General features: G+C 33.9%; 1 long non-coding RNA gene across 2 annotated transcripts; it reads right to left on the reverse strand.

Annotated features, from left to right (window-relative positions):
• Window positions 1-6,149: 6,149 nt before the first annotated feature.
• On the reverse strand, window positions 6,150-8,935 carry LOC120255865. Of its 2 annotated transcripts, none has more exons than XR_005535121.1 (4): window positions 8,614-8,935; window positions 6,791-6,868; window positions 6,504-6,632; window positions 6,150-6,370 (listed from the first exon to the last, which is right to left on the reverse strand). It is a non-coding gene; the product is annotated as an uncharacterized LOC120255865 (long non-coding RNA). The 2 variants fall into 2 exon arrangements; XR_005535122.1 differs by lacking the exon at window positions 8,614-8,935 and adding an exon at window positions 8,054-8,481.
• Window positions 8,936-22,305: the final 13,370 nt, after the last annotated feature.

Consider the following 22,305-nt stretch of genomic DNA (forward strand, 5'->3'; position numbering starts at 1 on the left):
GTGTGCCAACTTCCAAAAGAATTCAAGCTAAAGTGTGAGTTTGAAAGGTACAAAGGCAGTCACAATCCTATGTCCCTACTTGTGTGAAGAACTCAAGAACTTTCCCAATGATGGTTAGACGATGAGAAGCAGCACAACCTACCACGCGGACATGTGCCTGTCCATGTGGCCTCAAGAGAAGAGTGTGGAGCCTTGTTATAAAGAATACTGTAACAAATCACTATATAGCAGTACTATAGTATAAACATTGTTTACGTGACCATATGAAATTTCCACGCGGTCACGTGGGGAGGTTTTCCAGCCCACACGGTCGCGTGGAGCCACGTGACAGACCCGGTTTTTTACTATAAATAGCCTTTTGCTCTATAATTTGGGGACTTTTTACTAGCGTTTGAAAGACAAAGCGGCTAGGGTTTCAAGAGTAGGTTTTTGGCAAATTTGGGATGCGTTTTTCACCAACTTTGATAGATCTCTTCTTTGTCATAGCATCAAGGGTTCCTTCGGTGACCTAGCTTCAGAGAGGGATCCTTCAAGACGATGAGCAACCTATCAAGGCCATCATCAATAATTCAACAGGGTTTTATTCCACGGTTTTATTAATTTTCATTGCATCATTATTTGCTTTGTAATTTGTCTCATGGAGTGCTAAACTCTAGTAGGTATTTGGGCATGTGAACCCTAGGATCTTTTCTTTGTATTGATTTACTTTGTGTTTTATATTAAATCCGAGTTTAATTGACTTTCAATCTTGTTTTCTCAAAATATTCCACTCGCTCAAGAGAGCCTTAAGAGGTAATGAGGAAACTCTCAATGAGAGCTCTCTACCACTACATTAGAATTAGAATGAGACTTGTGGTCTTTCATAGAATTTTTCACTCACTCAAGAGAGTCTTAAGAGGTAATGAGAAAGCTCTACGATAAGAGCTCTCTACCACTACATTGAACGTCAACATGAGACTTGTGGTCTTCATAGCATTTTCCATTCACTCAAGAGAATCTCAAGAGGTAATGAGCAAACTCTACAATGAGAGCTCTCTACCAATACATTGGACTCAGCACGAGACTTGTGGTCTTCATTGCATTTTCCAGTCACTCAAGAGAGTCTGAAGAGGTAATAAGGATACTCTGTGATAAGAGCTCTCTACCATTACATTGGACCTCAACATGAGATTACGGTTTTCAAAATATTCCACTCGCTCAAGAGAGTCTCAAGTAGTAATGAGTAAACTCTTAATAAGAGCTCTCTACCACTATATTGGTCTCAGCATGAGAATTGTGGTCTTCATAGCATTTTCTAGTCATTCAAAGAGAGTCTCAAGAGATAATGAGGAAACTCTACGATGAGAGCTCTCTACCACTACATTGGAATCTACATGAGACTGTGGGCTTTAAAATATTCCACTCACTTAAGAGAATCTCAAGAGGTAATGAGGAAACTCTCAATGATAGCTCTCTACCACTACATTAGACTCAACATGAGACTTGTGGTCTTCATCGCATTTTTCACTCACTCAAGAGAGTCTCAAGAGGTAATGAGAAAACTCTACGATGAGAGCTCTCTACCACTAAATTGGACTCAGTATGAGACTTGTGGTTTTCATAGTACTTTCCACTCACTCAAGAGAGTCTGAAGAAGTAATGAGGAAACTCTATGATAAAAGCTCTCTATCACTACATTGGGAGACTTGTGGTATTCATAACATTTTCCACTCACTCATAAAAGTCTGAAAAGGTAATGAGGAAATTCTAAAAGGAGACCTCTCTACCACTCCATTGGACTTCAACATGAGACTTGTGGTCTTCATAGCATTTTTCTAAACGACTCAAGAGAATCTGAAGAGGTAATTAATAAGCTCTACGATGAGAGTTCTCTACCACTACATTGGACTTTAACATAAGACTTGTCTTCATAGCATTTTTCACTCACTCAAGATAGTCTCAAGAGGAAATGAGAAAACTCTACAATGAGAGCTCTCTACCAGTATATTGGACATCGACATGAGATTGTGGCTTCAAAATATTCCACTTGCTCAAGAAAGTCTCAAGAGATAATAAGGAAACTCTCAATGAGAGTTCTTTATCACTACATTGAACTCAGCATGAGACTTGTGTTCTTCATAGGATTTTTCCACTCAACTCAAGAGAGTCTCAAGAAGTTATGAGATAACTCTACAATGTGAGCTTTCTACCACTACATTGGACCCAACACGAGTTTGTGGTTTTCAAAATATTTTCTACTCACTTAAGAGAGTTTCAAGAGATAATGAGGAAACTCTACAAAGAGAGCCCTCTACCACTACATTGAACTTCAACATGAGACTGTGGTCTCTAAAATATTCTACTCGCTCAAGAGAGTCTGAAGAGGTAATGTGGAAACTCTCAATGAGAGCTCTCTACCATTACATTGGACTCTGCATAAGACTTGTGGCCTTCATAGCATTTTCTACTCATTCAAAAGAGTCTCAAGGGGTAATGAGGAAACTCTACTATGAGAGCTCTCTATTACTACATTATACTCAGCATGAGACTTGTAGTCTTCATAACATTTTTCACTCACTCAAGAGAGTCTCAAGAGGTAATGAGAAAACTCTACAATAAGAGCTCTCTACTACTATATTGGACTCAGCATGAGACTTGTGGTCTTCATAGCATTTTCCGCTCACTCAAGAGAGTTTTAATAGGTAATGAGGATACTCTATGATGAGAGCTCTCTACCACTCCATTCGACTCAGCATGAGACTTGTGTTCTTCATAGCATTTTTCCACTCGATTCAAGAAAGTCTCAAGAGGTAATGAGGAAATTCTACGATGAGAGCTCTCTACCACTACATTGGACTTGAACATGAGAATTGTGGTCTTCATAGTATTTTTCACTCACTTAAGATAGTCTCAAGAGGTAATGAGGAAACTCTATAATGAGAGGTTTCTAAAACTACATTGGACATCAACATGAGATTGTGGTCTTCAAAATATTCCACTCGCTCAAGAGAGTCTCAAGAGGTAATGAGCGAACTCTCAATGAGAGCTCTCTACCACAACATTGGACTCAACATGGGACTTGTGGTCTTTATAGCATTTTCCACTCACTCAAGACAGTCTTAAGAGGTAATAAAGAAACTCTACAATGAGAGCTCTCTACCACTACATTGGACTCAGCATGAGACTTGTGGTATTCATAGCATTTTTCACCCACTCAAGAGAGTCTAAAGAGGTAATGAGAAAACTCTACGATGAGAGCTCTCTACCACTACATTGGACTTCAACATGAAACTATGGTTTTCAAAATATTCCACTCGCTCAAAAGAGTCTCAAGAGGTAATGAGGAAACTCTCAATGAGAGTTCTCTACCAATACATTACTCTCAGCTAGACATGGCCACGGTTCGGGGAACCGCGGTTACTGAGTTCTCGAACCGCCGGTTCGGTTCAGGAAATCTGGACGGAACCGAACCGCTAAGCAAGGTTCTTGGCGGTTCGGTTCGTTTGGTTCCGGCTCGGCGGTTTGGTTCAATCGGTTCGGTTTAACTGTTCATACGGTTCATTTTTTTAACTAAATAATTCAATAATTCAAATTAATTAACACAAAAATACAAGAATTAATTTAATACTAATATAAGCCTTTACAATCATAGATTTAACTAAGTACTTTGCATTTAATGATAGTAGGTTAAGTTAGCAGGTGTACGGTATACCCAAGGTTTCAATGTTTTTATTTATTTTTGTTGTTATTATTTTTTTAATGTTCATGTATGTTATTTGTTTTTTTCTTTAGGAATTGTTTTTTTATTTTTCCCTTTTTTTCTTTTTGATTTCTAGTATACTTATATAAGTTGCATAGTTTACAAATTGAAAAATCTTGGGAGTTTTATCTATATATTGGAATATCTATATATATATATATATATATATATATATATATATATATATATCTTTAAAATCGATTAACAAAATCAGTAAATTGATATATATACACATATATATTCATGTTTATTTTATTTTATTTATTTATATATTTTTTTAATGATTCAAATGTTTTACATGAGAGCATTTTACTCAAATGATATTTTTCATTTATATAAAAATAAATATAATTTAATATGAACTACGTTAATTTTTTGTAAGTTTCAAAACGGAAGATATATAAAAGTCTAGTCTTTTGTTTTTTTATATTAAATTATAAAAAAATAATATGGAAATCTACTAAAGAATTGAATATTTAAGTACTTCTCGTTAATTAAATTGTTTTAATAAATCCATATTTAATTTGTAACTAATAATTTGTGGCATAATCAATTAATTATAACTTATCCTCTTGCATGAGTAACAAAGTTTCGCATGGCACAGGACATATAAGTTGGACGAATGTCACAAATCAGATCTAATCGGCTAATCAAGTATTTAGAATCAGACCTAATCAATAATCAATTTGGTTAATATCTTTAATTAATTATTTAAAATATCTTTAAACATGCAATTACTTAATTAATTACTAATTAATGATATTAACAAAATAAAAACCTAATCATAAATGACGTTATTTATATAGTATGACATTATTCATATTATATGTATATAATATAATATGAACTTTTGTTATGAACCTTTGGTTGAACCGTATGTGGAATTGCCGGTTGAACCGCATATGGAACCGCCGGTTGAACCGTCGGTTCCACGGTTTTTAAATTTTGAAACCGGAACCGAACCTTATATGAGGGTTCCGATTCCGGTTTTAGGACGGTTACGGTTTTTCCGGTTCCGGTTCCGGTTTTTGGCGGTTCTCGGTTCTACGGTTTCGGTTCAAAATGGCCACGTCTACTCTCAGCATGAGACTTGTGGTCTTTATAGAATTTTCCACTCACTCAAGAGAGTTTCAAGAGGTAATGATCGAGAAAACTATACAATGAGAGCTCTCTACCACTACATTGGACTCAGCACGAGTTTGTGGTCTTCAAAATATTTTTCACTCACTCAAGAGAGTTTCAAGAGGTAATGAGGAAACTTTATAAGGAGGGCTCTATACTACTACATTGGACTCAGCATGAGACTGTGGAAGTGGGCTTGCAAATTTACAATAATACCCTTAACTTTCACTAAAATCTTTTTTTTCCTTTTTTTGTATTTTAGCCCTGTCTCATGACATTTTTGCACATTAGCCCTCAAATTCCTTTCTTTTCACAAAATTAAGGATTTATGCAACTAGACCCTCAAAAATTTGCAAATACACCCTAAATGTTTTTTTTAATTTTTTCACATTTTCTTGATGATTTGGAATGTGGACCCCAAATTTTGTATTTTTTCATAATTACTTTTTCTTTATTATTTTGTAGGAACTTTTCATATAGGCCCTTATTTATTTATTTATTTTTCCTACCATGTTTTGTAAATCTAGTAATAAACCCTCCAATGTTCATATTTCTATATCCTTCCCTACCATGAGCTATACAATTATGTCCTCTCAAGCAAAATCTAAACTCTCTTTTTTAAAATTCATATTTGGATAATGGTGTACATCCACTTAAACACCTCTAAGAATCCACACATTATAGCATTTTAGTTAAGCAATCAGAACATATTTGCCTAACCATTCATGAAATAAGGAGTAGCATGCAAACCTAACCAAAGAATAACAAATGATCCAAACTAGGTAATTTAGTATTATCATATCCAACTTCTATTTATTTTTTTTACAATCAATATAAGAACTACATTATTCTATTAATCATAGCTCCAAGATAAGTAAAACCACAAAGTGCATATTGAGAGCATGTCCGTATGATTGTAGTTGAAACAATTGGAGATTCTATAAAAGGGGACTAAGAGAAACATGCATCAGTGCATCAAATAGTTAGACAGGTAACCAAGTGGCAGATGCATGTGGTTCTTGTGCTATGAAAGGGTGGAATAGCCAGTTTTATAACTGTCGCGAAATGTAGTGAGATACAGTCCGCAATGCTTTTCATACTATCATTAAATGGTTTATTAATTTAAATTATTTTTAAAAATCATTCCACGACGCTGGAGAACCGTCGGGAAATACGAATAAATATTTTTTATTATTATTTTGATTTTTTTAAATACGTACCTTTTTATAATATTTTAAAATAATCCAAATTTTCATCTTTCCTATCATTCAAATCCATTCATTTGAAATATAAAAAATAATAAAAATTTTATTGAAAATTCAAAAATAATCAAAACAAAAGTTTATCTACAAATTTGTTCAATCTTTTAAAGAACATATAAAATAAATTATACACTTTGTAAAATTTCAACAAAATATTGTTTACAAATATTGCTTAAAAACAATGAACAAAATTTACATGACAGGCATGATAGCACTTGCTGAGGTCGCTTCCAAAGTAGTTGATGCACTGCATTGGGGAAAAAAATGAAACACAAATCAATGTATATATATATATACACTTTAAAGAAAATTAGAAGACAAGCATGTGTTGGTCGCTTGTAGAAATATCATCAAAGGTGATGGAAGTTAAAGAGAATTACATCTTGGAATGCCTTTGAATGGATGTTGCAAGAATCAACACCCATAGTGTTCATTGGGGCAGCTGCAGCAGCTTCAGATGAAGCCGTCTCAAGCTAAATGGTATGGGGACCCATAACTGTGTCGATGGCCTGGTGAGCAACAGCATTTCCAGTACCAAAAGCCACACCCACAATATGGCAATATAACATAAAGGAAAAAATGACAAGTTAGATAGAAGTTAGAACTAGTAGGGAGAAAAATGTTGTATCCCAGAAGAGTTTCAAATAGCATGTTATCTCTAGCTTACCTTGAGCAATGGTGGAACCAATTCCTCCAAGAATCGATCCACCTCCTTGAACAGGAGCAGGTAGAGGAGCTGAATGAACTATGACAATATATAAATTTTGAAATAAGTATTTAGCAATCAGCCAATCCAAACAATGTTTTAATCAGAACAAAATGCATGGGCTGCAATAATTAAATTAAGTTAAAACAAATAAAATGCATGTGAAATAGCATAGCTTCCATATATCTTTTGTAAGTCCATATATTACACTTCCATCCAATATCATTTACTAAGAACATTATGAATTATATTAAGTTAAAAACAAATAAAATGCATGTGTAATAGCATAGCTTCCATATATCTTTTGTAAGTCCATATATTACACTTCCATCCAATATCATTTACTAAGAACATTATGAATTATATTAAGTTAAAAACAAATAAAATGCATGTGAAATAGCATAGCTTCCATATATCTTTTGTAAGTCCATATATAACACTTAAATCCAATATCATTTACTAAGAACACTATGATCTTATCAACCTTCTACACATGCCTATAGGTCATCTAACCTTTCTAAGCATTCCTGTTAAACTGCAAAACTATTATGGACATGGTGATAATGAGAGGCTTGGAGGATAAAATAAGGGTGGTTATACAAAAAAAAAATGATGATAATCTACACACAATTTTTAAAACTTCTTTAACAAAGACACAAATATCTAAAGCTAAGATAAAAACAGATCTAAAGTTGTTGAATTTCAACAAAGGAGGCATTTGCCACATAGAAATAGAAGCACATAAATACTATCTGCATTTCAACAATATAATTATGATATGAACCAACAACAATTATTTAGTAGTAATAGAATCTAAACCATCAACATATCATCAGCACAGAAGAAGATAATATTCAACCATTCAAAATAAAGTAAAACCATAAAAATAATTATGAACTAAACCAAACAATGGGCAATTACCACTAATTCAATTATTAATTTTTCATCAATGCAAAAGGAAGCAAGTGAAAATCCAATAATATCGCATTCACATCCTCACCATGACTAAGTAGTGATAGATATAAGATCGATCATTCAACAAACAACAGCCGATTAAAACACTAGAAACCCTAAATTCCTCCTCTTATCTCCACCAACATCAATGTTTTTTGATAAAAGAACAAATGAAATGGATCAAAACAAAATCAGAGAACGAATTAAACCTAGAGATCAACAATAGCCACAGATTTCCTGAAAATAATCCAAAAAAGATGAGAATCATACCACTAGAGCTTCGGCAAGGAATGATGTCGGAATCAGAAAGGAACTTAATTATGTCTATGTTTATGTTTCTAAACACCACCTCATCTATGAAAATTGCACTCAATGTAGAAAAAGAAAAGGAAAAAACTGAGTTAATGGGATAAAAAAGGAAACTTTTAATAATTTGTTTTCCTTCATTTGCTTGTAATTCTCATTTTCAACATCTAACCGAACACCCACACAAAACCTAAACATCAAAAGAAGACAAGTGAAAAGAGAAACGAAAACAGTTTTCTATTATTTTCCTCCATTGTGCCTCAATGTATCTACATCTTCAAGAAAGTTCATAGTAGGGGAATAGAATGGAAATTCTAAAATTCATCATCTAATCATACCAGATAAACTAAAACCAAAACCAAAATGGAAAAACTACAAAATTCATAGTTAAATTTCAAAATTTATCTATAGAAATTAATAGAAATAAACAACAAAAAGTCAAGAAAATTCTATACCCATCGATCACAAAGAACCAATATTTCAAAATTAAAACCATAATTTTAAGGCCTCTAAAGAGGACTCACTGGAAAGCGATCCAGGGCCACTAATAGCCATGCTGCTTGCTGGTGGTTGCGGTGGCTGCGCTCATGGGGGAGGGCGACAAGGTAGGAGCAGATTATCTCACTGATGCACATATGGAAAAGCGGTTCGACTGAGCTCAGCAATGTTCTCCCAACTGAGCCTCAGATTCAGGTATGTCAGCAACTCCCACAACCTCATCCCTTTGACTTCTTTATAGAACGCCCTCATCGCCATTTTCGATCGATTGTGCGAGATTGCCAAACCCTAACCCTAGTTTCCAACCTTTCGATCCTTCAACTGCTTGTTCAATAATGGAACGAGAAGTTAAAGAAATATGGACGGTCAATATCATCCTTCAACTCTAGCTCTAATCCCGAGGCATTCAAAACCAGGAACTTATTGCATATATATACCCCTTGTAAAATACTGAAGTTTTGAGGATGTGTATATTGTTTATATAAAAAAAAAATCTGCATGTCCTAATTCAAATCAAATTAAAATTTAAAAAAAAAAACATGTGACCCAATCATAATTAAATTAGGACAACATGTGGATAAGATAAATAAATTTTATAATATTTGGATATATTCATGATCACCCAAGAATACATATCATGAGGCGATCTAAAATTAAAATCCAAAGATCAGCCTAGAGCACAGATCTTAAGATGATCTAAAAATACTCAAATATCAAGATTAGCCGAGAGCACAGACCTCGAGGCAATCTAAAATAGTCAAAATCCCAAGATCAGTCGAGAGCACAGATCTCGAGATGATCTAAAAATATTCAAATCTCCAGATCAACTAGAGTACCGATCTCGAAGCGATCCAAAATATACAAAATATCCAAATATTAAGATTAGCTGAGACCACAGATCTCAAGGCAATCTAAAATATTCAAAATCCCAAGATCAGTCGAGAGCACAGATCTCGAGATGATCTAAAAATATTCAAATCTCCGGATCAACTAGAGTACTGATCTCGAAGCGATCCAAAATATACAAAATATCCAAATATTAAGATTAGTCGAGAGCACGGATCTTAAGGCAATCTAAAAATAGTCAAAAATCCCAAGATCGATCGAGAGCACGGATCTCGAGATGATATAAAAAAATATTCAAATTTTCGGATCAGCTAGAGCACCGATCTCGAAGCGATCCAAAATATACAAAATATCCAAATATTAAGATTAGCTGAGACCACAGATCTCAAGGCAATCTAAAATATTCAAAATCCCAAGATCAGTCGAGAGCACAGATCTCGAGATGATCTAAAAATATTCAAATCTCCGGATCAGCTAGAGTACCGATCTCGAAGCGATCCAAAATATACAAAATATCCAAATATTAAGATTAGCTGAGAGCACAGATCTTAAGGCAATCTAAAATAGTCAAAATCCCAAGATCAGTCGAGAGCACAGATCTCGAGACGATCTAAAAATATTCAAATTTTCGGATCAGCTAGAGCACCGATCTCGAAGCGATCCAAAATATACAAAATATCCAAATATTAAGATTAGCTGTGAGCACAGATCTCAAGGCAATCTAAAATAGTCAAAATCCCAAGATCAGTTGAGAGCACAGATCTCGATACGATCTAAAAATATTCAAATTTTCAGATCAGCTAGAGCACCGATCTCAAAGCGATCCAAAATATACAAAATATCCAAATTTTAAGATTAGCAGAGAGCACAGATCTCAAGGCAATCTAAAATAGTCAAAATCCCAAGATCAGCTGAAAGCACAGATCTCGAGGCGATTTAAATATTCAAATTTTCGGATCAGCTAAGAGCACCAATCTCGAGGAGATCTAAAATTTTAAAATCTCATGATCAGCCAAGAACGTAGATCTCGAGGCGACCACAATACCAAAATCAACCGCAAATACAATTCACGAGGCGAATATATATATATATATAATAATATAAAATTTAAATAAAAAAAATCTCTAATAAGATAAAATAATCAAATAAGATAAAAAAATAAAATAAAATAAATCAAAAAAAAATAATAATAATAATAATAATGCATATATGTATATATATATATAATAAGATAAATCAAAATAAAATAAATCAAGCAATATATATATAATTAAAGTAAAATAAAATCCGATAAAATATGTATATATATAACAAAATAAAATAAATAAATAAATAAATAAAAAAATGAATCAAATTAGAGAATATAGAATAAATAAAATAAATAAAATCCAATAAACAAAATCCTATAAAAAAAATATAATATATAATTCAAAATCAAATCAGATAAAGATAAAAAAATCAATAATAATATAAAAATATGTAGAAACAAAAAAATATAATAAATAATAATAATATATTAAAAAAATCAAATAAAAAATATAATAATATGCGTATATAAATCAAATCAGTTAAATAAGAAAAATGATAATAATTATATTAAATAGATAATATAGAATAATATAAAATATAATATAATATATAATAAAATAAAATAAAATTCTATATATATATATATATAAAAGGATACGTACAGTGGAGGTTGGAGGGTGTGGTGGCGTTCTCACCCCACGATCTGGACGACCGCTTCACGTCGCTAGCTCCACGTCGCCATGTTGCCCCCACGAAGTTATAACGAAAAGATGAGAGCTTTTTAAAAGGGTGAGGGGCTGGTTTCCTCAAGGAGAAGGAGAGACTCATATGAAAAAGAAAGGAAAGAAAGAAGACGGAGACCGGCGGAGAAGGAACCGACCAAAAAGGGAAGGCGAGTTTTCTCTGGGCCAGACATATGTTCATAGAATAAAGAAGAAGAAAGGGGGGATGTCCCGTGGAAGGATGCAGCCTTCGGGGAGAAAAAAAAAAGCTCAAGAGGAGGAAGAAACTCAAGAATGGGAGTCTCTCGTCCAAGGATGTCGCCTGAGGAATGAAGAAGAGGAAGACGGAGAAAGAAGACGAGAAGATGGAAGATGAACGAGGAGAAGTTTGGAGGAAGCCAACCGAAACCTAAAGAACAAGAAGAAGAAGGCAATGAAAGAAGAAGGAGTTCCTTTCATTCTCTCTCCCTGTCAAACATATATATATATATATATATATATCAAAGAAGAAAGGATGTTGTCGCTGGCCGCCACCATCACCGCTGCTGCTGCTGCTGCCATTGCGTCTCTGTGAGATGGAGTAAGGAGGCTTTCTGCTGCCGTTGAGAGAATATCGAAGCCACTGTCCCCACTCCTTCCTCATCGTCGTCGAAGCCGCCAAAGAAAGAGTAGCAAGCTAAGGAGAAGAAAAAGAAGAAGACTCTTACCGTCGTCGCCACCGTACCGGAAAAAGATGAGGACTGGCGAAGAAGATGGCACTAGTCCTTGAATTCTCAATACTATTCACCAACATGTCACAAGATTCTTGATCGGAGATCACGAAGATCGTCGTCCAAGTTGTTGATCACAAACGCATCTTCAGCAACACCACTCATCTCGCGTTCATGGTTAGTTGGAACCCATAAAACCAAGGCCAAAACCAATGCCAAGAGAAAATGAACTTCTCCAAAGGCCTTGGTGGTAAAATCCTTAGTGTTACAAGCTCCAGATGAAGCTAGTGATGACATTGAGAATCTCTCTTCATCTGATGCTCTCCGAATCCGTTCCTCGCTTCTCCAGTAGTACGACGAACACCAATGTGTCCTACCATGGAGGATGAAAAAGCAGTGGCAATGGATGACAAGGATGAAAAGCAGCGGCAATGGATGATAAAGGTGAAGGACCAGCTATCGGCAGTGAGCTTGAGACCACGTACTCTGGCGTTGGTGTTTGGTAGCACAATCGCGTCAAGACCATCACCAATGATCAAAAGAATCGCATAAACACCGTCCTTGACACCAAAGCAGTCGATCGGCAGACGTTTCAGTGATGCATTGATGTTCCGGTTTAAAGACTAAGATTTGAGGAGCATGGGAGCAAGATCAAAATGTGCAAATAGTGTTGAATCTTGTTGTCGCCCAGTCATGGTGGCGAAGTCCTGGTTTTGGATGCCATGGCGACATCATCAGCAGATCCTGATGGAGGTGATATGTCCAAAACATGCTGGTCAATCCCAAGTACACGATAAAACAGACGATAGTACGAAAAAGAAAACCTCAACAAAACATGGAAATTCTATCGATGTATGATTTGTATATATATCGAGATGTATTTATCATCAAGTCACAATGGAAGATGATGTTTAGTTCAAATAGGAATATGATATATATATATATATATATATATATCATTAATGCTGTAAATCATATATCAGGATAATATTGTTCTTCAAAGTTAGCTGAGAATGATTATACAATCATCATGATCGATATGAGTGCATGACTTATATAAAATATATGTATATATATATAAATACATTCCACTCGTATCACCTTGCTTGATGTACGAAGAGGTCTTGATCAATATCTCAAAGAGGCATCATTAGATTTAGATGCGTTTATCCTTCAAAAGAAGGTCCTAATGAAAGCTTAATATCTTAGCTTAGTAGAAGTTTAATGCTGCAAAATATCCAGTCATTTTGATAATGGCCCATGATATTAGATAATGATGGTACAAGCCTTATGTTAAAAATTAACACTGGTGAAGTTTGCATGGTGACAGTTTAGCTGACGAAGAGAATGAAAGGAGAGAGAGAGAATGAGAACCATATTTTGGTCAACATGCGTTCTAACGTGCATTATAATAATAAATAAAGAATCCAATGGTCATGCAAACTACAATGCTCTCCTAATTATATACTGATGTTAATCTCAAAGAGATCAAGTTGAAGGACAATCAAGCAAATTCATTACAACAGAACTGAGTCGTTCATCTCACTTTAACTTCAGCTGCCTCGAACTTAAACCATGTTGCTTGATGATAAAATCTGGACCCTTGATCATACCTTTATATAATATCCCATTCATTGCCTAGTTGCCTCGAACTTAAGACAATGTTGCTTGATGATGAAATCTCAACCTTCCGATCAAATTTGAATTATTTATCATCCCTCGAACTCAAGACAATGTTGCTTGATGATGAAATCTCAGCCCTCCGATCAAACTTGAGCTATTTATCATGCCTCAAACTTAAGACAATGTTGCTTGATGATGAAATCTCAACCATCCGATCAAATTTGGATTATTTATCATGCCTCGAACTTAAGACAGTGTTTCCTGATGATGAAATCTCAGCCCTCCGATCAAATTTGAATTATTTATCATGCCTTGAATTTAAAACAATATTGCTTGATGATGAAATCTCAGCCTTTTAATCCTATCTCTTGATTCAAACTATTCACCATATTGCCCTCAAATTTAAATAAATTATATGCTCCTCATATTCATTGTCCAATCACTTTGGATAAATAAACCACACTGAAAATATTTAATAAGGCAAAAAGGCATGTAATGTGGTGATGAGATACATGCAATGGTTATGCTCATATATAATGATATGATAAAAACCAAGGTTGTTAGACTCGGATCGGCCCTACGGCTCAACTCGAAAAATCGGGGAACCGCCATGCGGCGATCGGGAGCATGCCCCTTTTGAACCGGGTGTAAAGAGACCCGGTGTTAAATCAATAACCCGGGCGGTTCAACCGTGACCCCACCGGTTTACTGGGAAAACCATTAACCCTGCGGTGACAAAAAAAGAAGCCCACTGTGGTCGTGGAGTGTGTGTGTGTGTGTGTGAGAGAGAGAGAGAGAGAGAGATAACCACGGCGGCCAGAAGAATCAGCCCGGCGGCTGTGCATGTGAGAGAGAGAGAGACAGCGGCTGTGTGTGTGAGAGAGAGAGAAGGATCCGGCGGCTGTGTGTGAGAGAGAGAGAGGGAGAGACGACGGCTGTGTGAGAGAGAGAATTTTCTTGTTTTTTAATTTTTGTGAGTACCCATAATTTTTGTTTTTAATTCTTTTTAAGGGTTGGGAACTTGTGATCTTGGGACTTGATGAGAGATTATAAGATTATTAGATTTTTTTAAATATTTATATTTAAAAAAAAGCAATATATATATATATAAGACTTAAATTTTAAATATTAAATTTAATCAAATTTGAGATGTTTTAAAAATAAAACAAAGATATAAAATTAAAATTTTAAATATTATATTTAACTAATTCTTTTTAATTATTAAAACATAGGTTATATTATTTTTTTTTTATTATTAATTATTATAATATTTTTTTTAATATTTTATTATTGACCCCGGTTCAACCCCGGTCTGACCCGGTTGAACCCATCGACCCTTGACCCCTTGGCTTGGCCGGGTCAATGCCCGGACTGGGTCTGACAACCTTGATAAAAACATATATATGGATATACAAAAAATCAAACCCGAAGCAATCAAGTCAAGACTTGAAGAAAGTTTCATAAGCATAAAAAGTTCGAAAGCTTATGGAAAAGTCAAAATCAAGTTCAGAACTTGAAATACAAATCAAATCCAAAATGCCAAAAAGTCCAAAGCACAAGTTCGGGCACAAGTCAAGATGGTTTCAAATTTCTTGTATTTCAATGAAATCCATGAATTCATATTTATTTAAATAAATGAAATTGATTGTTACAACATGTTTCTTTATTCACACTTATTTTTTAATCGGAGGTTCTTGAGACAATGTCCAGGGTAATTAACATTAAGGGCTTGCCCCTAATGGAAGTCATGAACCCATAATCTCTTGAAGTCATAAAAAATTAAATTTGATTTATGATCCATTTATTTTTTTAACAGGTCAAACTATAATTAAAAGGCCGGGTGAGAAAAAAGGAGTCCACATATATAAATTTTAATGGAAATATTTTAAAAAACTTTTATAGAAATACTTCAGTTTTGAGGGTTTTCCTATAAATTTAAACTCCAAAATTTTAGAGTATTACATAAATTATTATCATTAATTAATCCATCATAACAAAGCAAAAAAGCTCCTATTTTTCTTCATAATAAAATTTGGGAGAAATTAGTTATCATTAATTGAAAAGTTCAAATGGTATAGATTTCTAATCAATTAGCAACTTGAATCAATCTAAATAATGCCATCAATTTGAAGCCGACTTACAACTACAAAATGAAATACAATTTTAGTAATAAAAAGAATTCATGATAAAAAAAATTATTACGATAAAAACAACACTAACATCATTTAGACCACCCTTAAAGAAACATTTTTTTTTATTTCTTAAAAAAGGGCTTAATGAAGCAAGGAACAATTGAATCCAATTGTTCTTATAAAATTCTCACCTTCAATTAACCAATATGAACCCCAGATCTGAGAAACCTCATTTGGATAAGATTGCAAGTAAATTGAGAAAATTGGAACGAAAGTATATGAATAGAATTGAAAAGGAAAAACAACAACAACAACAACAACAACAATCAACTTACCTCAATGATCTCACTTTCTTTTGATTTACTAGAAATTTTTCAAAAAAACTAAGCCAAGAAGAAATAACGAGGGGACTATGTAAGGGTTTACTTCTCGGCGAAGCAAGAAACAAGCTTTAAAATAATTATTAAAATTGGTTATGCTCCCTATTTATGGAAACTTATATAAATAAGTCTCTCCCAGTAATCATAAATTAAAACTTGTTATTTTTTTCTGGTGAAAATTTTTAAAACTATAAAAAATTTAAATGAAAATTTACTTGTAAATTTTTTTTAATTTATTTTTAATTCAATTAGCATTAATTCAAACTGAACATCTGGTCTTAATTAAAAATAAAGCATAACATTTGGTCTTATTTGAAAACGTCTTAAGCTTTTCCAATGATGGTTATGGTAGTATAAGCATAAATATTTTCTGAGAAATACTTTATGAAAGCTTGATGCATTAGTATTGCTTACAAATCATATAGTTTTTATAATAATCTCAATGTTCGTCACAAAAGTTTATAATTTTACAACAACATTGATGATAAATGCAACAAAATTGAACTTATAGTGACAATAAACACATTTCACATACATTAGTGATATTTTACCTAATTTATAATCGCGATAATCACATATGGGTAAATTTTTTTTTTAAAAAGAGTGTGAAATATCAAGCTAGACTAATAATTGTGGGCTCCTTTTTTTCCATCTGGCCTTTAATTTGGGATATGACCGGTTAAAAAGCATGGATCACAAATCAAATTTAAATATTTTGTAGACTTTAAAGGATTGTGGGTTCATGACTTCCATTAGGGGCAAGGCCCTAGTGTTAATTACCCTGGACATTGTCACAGGAACCTCCGATTTAAAAAATAAGTGTGAAGAAAGAAACAGATTCTGACAAATAAATTTTATTCATGAATTCATAGACTTCATTGAAAGTACAAGAAGTTTGGAATTTAATCATCTTGAAGCAACAATAATTGTAGCCTTTTATCTCGTTCCGACTATTTCGCCGAAAATCGTGCTTTGACTTTTATTGACTTTTGGTCTTCGTCAACGGTTGTAATGTGAATCTTGAACATGATTTAGAAACAGATGAAGTTATGTCTTGGATATTTGAATTTGCATCTTGGACTTGATTTGGAACTTGATTTGATTCTTCATAGGCTTCGGCTTTCAGGCTTGTGAAACTTTTTGCAACTAGTGAACTCTCCAACACTTTATCCTTGAGGTTGTTGAGCTCATTTGTTGATTTATTTGAAACTTGAAACTTGGACATTTGAACTTTTGCATCTTAGATTTTGATTTGGAACTTGATTTGATTTTTCATAAGCTTCGGCTTTCATGCTTGTGAAGCTCTTTACAACTTGTGAACTCTCCAATGCTTTATCCTTGAGGTTGTTGAACTCATTTGTTGATTCATTTGAAACTTGAAACTTGGACATTTGAATTTGCATTCTTAGATTTTTGATTTGGAACTTGATTTGATTTTTTTCATAAGCTTTAGGCTTTCATGCTTGTGAAGCTCTTTACAACTTGTGAACTCTCCAACACTTTATCCTTGAGGTTGTTAAGCTCATTTGTTGATTCATTTGAAACTTGAAACTTGGACATTTGATCTTTTGCATCTTAGATTTTGATTTGGAACTTGATTTGATTTTTCATAAGTTTCGGCTTTCATGCTTGTGAAGCTCTTTACAACTTGTGAACTCTCCAACACTTTATCCTTGAGGTTGTTGAGCTCATTTGTTGATTCATTTGAAATTTGTATCTTGAACTTGATTTAGAACATGATTTGATTTTTCATAGGCTTCGGCCTCCAGGCTTGTGAAACTTTATTTGAAACTTGTGAACTCTTCAACTTCAACTTTTCATCCTTTAGGTTGTTTGGTTCATTTGTTGATTCATTTGAAATTTTTATCTTAAACTTGATTTAGAACATGATTTGAATTTTCATAAGCTTCCGCCTCCAGGCTTGTGAAACTTTTTTTGAAACTTGTGAACTCTTCAACTTCAACTCTTCATCCTTGAGATTGTTGGGTTCATTTGTTGAATTTGCATTCTTTGATTTGATTTAGAATTTGACTTGACTTTCCATAAGCTTCGGCTTTTGGGCTTGTGAAACTTTTATAACTTGTGAACTCTTCAACACTCTAATCTTGAGGTTGTTGAGCCCATATGTTGGTTTATTTGAAACTTGAAACTTGGACATTTGAATTTGCATTCTTTGATTGATTTGGAACTTGATTTAACTTTTCATAAGTTTCGGCCTTCAAGCTTGTGAAACTTTTTGCAAATTATGAACTCTTCAACGCTTTAGTCTTGAGATTGTTGAGCTCATTTGTTGATTCATCATTCTTTTTTTTATGCCTTGATTTCGATGTTATTTTTTCTTTCTTTCTTCTTTTTTTTTTTGGTTTTAGAATGCTTTGCTTTTGAAGGTCTTGAAATTTCTTCATCACTCCAAAGAGAGTCAATGGCCCTCAAACAGGGGTCCATGAGCTCAAAAAAAGAGTTTTTATGTTTTTGGAATTTTCATCACTCCTAAGAGAGTCAATGGCCTCAAATAGGGTCCATGAGCTGAAAGAGAGTTTTAATGGGTTCTGGAATCTTTTTATCACTTCTAAGAGAGTTTAAGAATTTTGGAATTTTTCATCACTCCTAAGAGAGTCAATGTCTCAAATAAGGTCCATGGGCTCAAATACAGGTTTAAGAGTTTTGGATTTTTCATCACTCCTGCGAGAGTCAATTGCCTCAAACAGGGTCCATGAGCTAAAAGAAAGTTTTATGGGTTTTGGAATTTTCATCACTACTAAGAGAGTCGATGGCCACAAATAAGGTCCATGGGCTCAAAGAGAGTTCTAAGGGTTTTGGAATTTTTTTATCACTCCTAAGAGAGTCAATGGCCTCAAACAGGGTCCATGAGCTTAAAGAGAGTTTTAAGGGTTTTGGAATTTTCTCATCACTCTAAGAGAGTCAATGACCTCAAACAGGGTCCATGAGCTCAAAGAGAGTTTTAAGGGTTTTCAATAGCCCATCTGCTTCTGTGACTATGAAGAGGCAAGGGAGATGTTCTTTCAAAGAGAGCTATCTCCATGTATTAGAGCGAGCTTAAAGAGAGTTCTTCAAAAATCTTCATCAACTCTTTCGGTTTATGTGACTGTCAAGAGGCAATGGAGAGCCCCTCTTGAGTAGAGCAGTCGCCATGCATTGGACATCACAGCTAGCTTCAAGAGTGTCTTTAAGAATATTCAATAGCGTTTTTAGGAGTCTTCAATAGCCCATCCACTTTCGTGGCTGTTAAGAGGCAATGAAGAGGCCCTCTCGGGGAGAGCAATTGACAATGCATTAGACATTACGGTAAGCTTAGGTGGGTCTTGTGAAATTACCAAAATACCCCTTATCTTCGCTAAAAACCCTTTCTTTCTTCTTTTCTTTTTCATTTAGATCCTCTAACTTTTCAATTTTTTCACATTTTATCAAATTTTGCAAATAACCCCATAAACTTTCACATTTTCGTATTTTTTCATATTTATTACTTTTTGCAGTTAAACCCTCAAGCTTTCGTATTTTCACACATTTTCATATTTTTGCATGTATGTCCTCAATTATTTCATTTTTTATCTCTCCATAGATTTTGCAATGAAACCCAATTTTTCAACAAAAATTTTTTTGCGAATTTTTGTAACAGAGCCCCTTCTCTCTCTCTTTTTTTAACAAAGAATCCAAATATCGAACGATAACATTCTGTCTCGGATTATATTGAAACATTAGCCAAATCTAAAGGCCAAGACATGAGATGGAGGTTTTGATTGAGAAAGCATGCTGGCATGTAATACACAAAGGCATACTACCATGATATACAATTCATTTCTCATTTGATTAAAGAGGGCATTGTTCATAAAACAATCTAAGCGGTGGGTTCCACCATGACAAAGATTAACATGGGAATAAATGAAGATTTTATTTCCAGACATTTTGCATGGATGCAGTTAGAAAATATATATTTTTTGCATGGAATTTCATAAGAATATCTACCTCTTTGAAGTTGTAGGCACTTGACTAATCTCTTAAGGTCTGCCTCGAGATTTGTGCTAGAGTTATGAGCATCTTCTTGCTTGTCATGGTGGAGCAATCAATCTTTTTCTTCTCTTTTTTGTTTGGGGAAACATCAAAATGCCGACAGATCAATTTGATGAAGAACTTCATTAACGAACCATGATAAGGGTTTCAACGAATGGCAAGACATTAAATCCCGAAGAATATTTTTTTATGATCGAATGTTGTTTCTCGCCATCGATCTTCTCAAAGCCTTGGTATGGAGATCAAGATCTTGGATCAGAGAGGAAAACTAGCGATGGGGCTTCTTGGGTTTTGCCGGGTGGTGACGGCGGCAGAAGCCATATATCGTCACCACCAAACTGCTGTCCTCTGTCTTGTCCTTAATTTTCTCGGACAAATCTCGTGGTAGTGTTTCGAGAGAGAAAAAGAGTGTGGGAGAGGAATTTATAGACACGAAGGATGTTTGGATTTTCAAGTTCCTCTTCACAAGAATCGGTCATTGATCTCCTCAACGCCTTGGAATGAAGATCAGAACCTGGAATCGGAGAAAGAGATAAAGACGAGGAGGAGCAAGGTCTCTGACGACACCACGACCATCACCACGTCAATTCTCTTCGTCTTCTTCTTTTTCTTTCTCTTCTTTTTCTTTCCTTTTCTCTTCCTTCTCAGTCTCTCCTTTCTCTGTCTCTTTCTTTTTTTTTCTCCCTGTTCTCTCTGGTTTTTTTTCTTCTTTTTCCACAAATCCTCAACTAAACGCTCGTTTTATTTGTTGAAAAAATTGAAAAAAAATTTTGAAATTTGATTTATCCTCTTCAATTTTTTGTTGCCGATCGATTTATCCTCTTCCTCTCTTTGGCCTTCCGTCTATTCTCGTTTCCGTCTTTTCCTTCGCTCTTCGTCTCCTTCCCTCGTCTTCATCTCTCTCTTTCTTTTTTGATCTCCTTTTTCTCTGTCCGGTCTCCTCATCCTCTCTCAAAGTCGGGTCATTTTTGTCTTTTTAATTTCTTTTTAGATCCTAAGCACCTCCCCAATCTTCACAGTAGTTTTTTTTTCCCAAATCATAACCACTAAGAAATAAAAACCTTCTTGTTTTTTAAAATAAATCTTAGATTTATCTCTTTCTTTTTGGTATTTATTATTATCTTTAAATATTTATTTTCAGATTTATTTATTTATTATTATTTTTATGATAAATCCGATTTTTTTAATTCTCGACTTTAAATTTAAAATATTATATTTTTTTATTTAAAATCCGATATATTTTTTCTCAGATTTATCATCATTTTTTTAAATTTAAAAATTTAATAATTTTAAATTCTAACCAGTTATATATTATTTTTTGAAAGATATTGGGAGATTCTTTAAGGATTTATCCCTCCACTTTGTTTTTTTTCCTGGATTTACTATTTTTTTATTATTTTTTTCAATCTGATCTTTTCTAACTATCACCCTAGATAAAGATGATTTGTTTTATTTATTTACATTTATCCGAATTTAAAAAAAAAAATTTATTGGTAGATCATTTATTTTTTTAAAGATTATTTCCCTCTTCTTTAATTTATTTATGTCACAATCGTATTAGAATTTGGATTAGAAAAATCCTATATAAACATTACTGTATTAATCAAATTAACCATTAATTTTATTATTAAATAAATAATTATAATAATTGCATCATCTCTTCCAACTCAACAACAACACTAAGGACACATTCAAATAATAAATTTAATCAGAAATTGAATGCTATATTGTTGAGCACATAAATGCAAGATCATTACAATTAAATGGTCAAAACATGAGACAAAAAGATAAAGTCCACCATTATGAACTACACACACGAATAAATACAATAAACAATAGCCAAGAGACAATAGAAAGCAGTGATTAAGATGTTTCTGGGTTCTTCATCTCCTCTGTCGTTGTCACTATGTTATCAAACCCAACATAAGAAAAGTAAATAATGGCCACAACTCTAAACACTCCCTCTATTCCGGATGGAAAGAATGGCTTTAGGCTCTTCAACTTCATATGAACAAAACCAGAGACATTTGCTTCACCCCTCTACTCCGGATGGAAAGAATGGCTTTAGACTCTTTAACTTCATATGAACAAAACCAGAGACATTTTCTTCTCGTGAAGCACTGCCACCATAACAATGGATTAGAAGGCCGGTTTAAAAGAATGGTGAAGTATGAGGTCCAGGCATGTGCAATGGCAGTGGAGTTGATGATGCTTTCGAGGATGAGATTTGCTGTAGTTATAAAGGCA

The sequence above is a fragment of the Dioscorea cayenensis genome, unplaced genomic scaffold (genome assembly GCF_009730915.1).
Source record: "Dioscorea cayenensis subsp. rotundata cultivar TDr96_F1 unplaced genomic scaffold, TDr96_F1_v2_PseudoChromosome.rev07_lg8_w22 25.fasta BLBR01001221.1, whole genome shotgun sequence".
Lineage (NCBI taxonomy): Eukaryota > Viridiplantae > Streptophyta > Magnoliopsida > Dioscoreales > Dioscoreaceae > Dioscorea > Dioscorea cayenensis.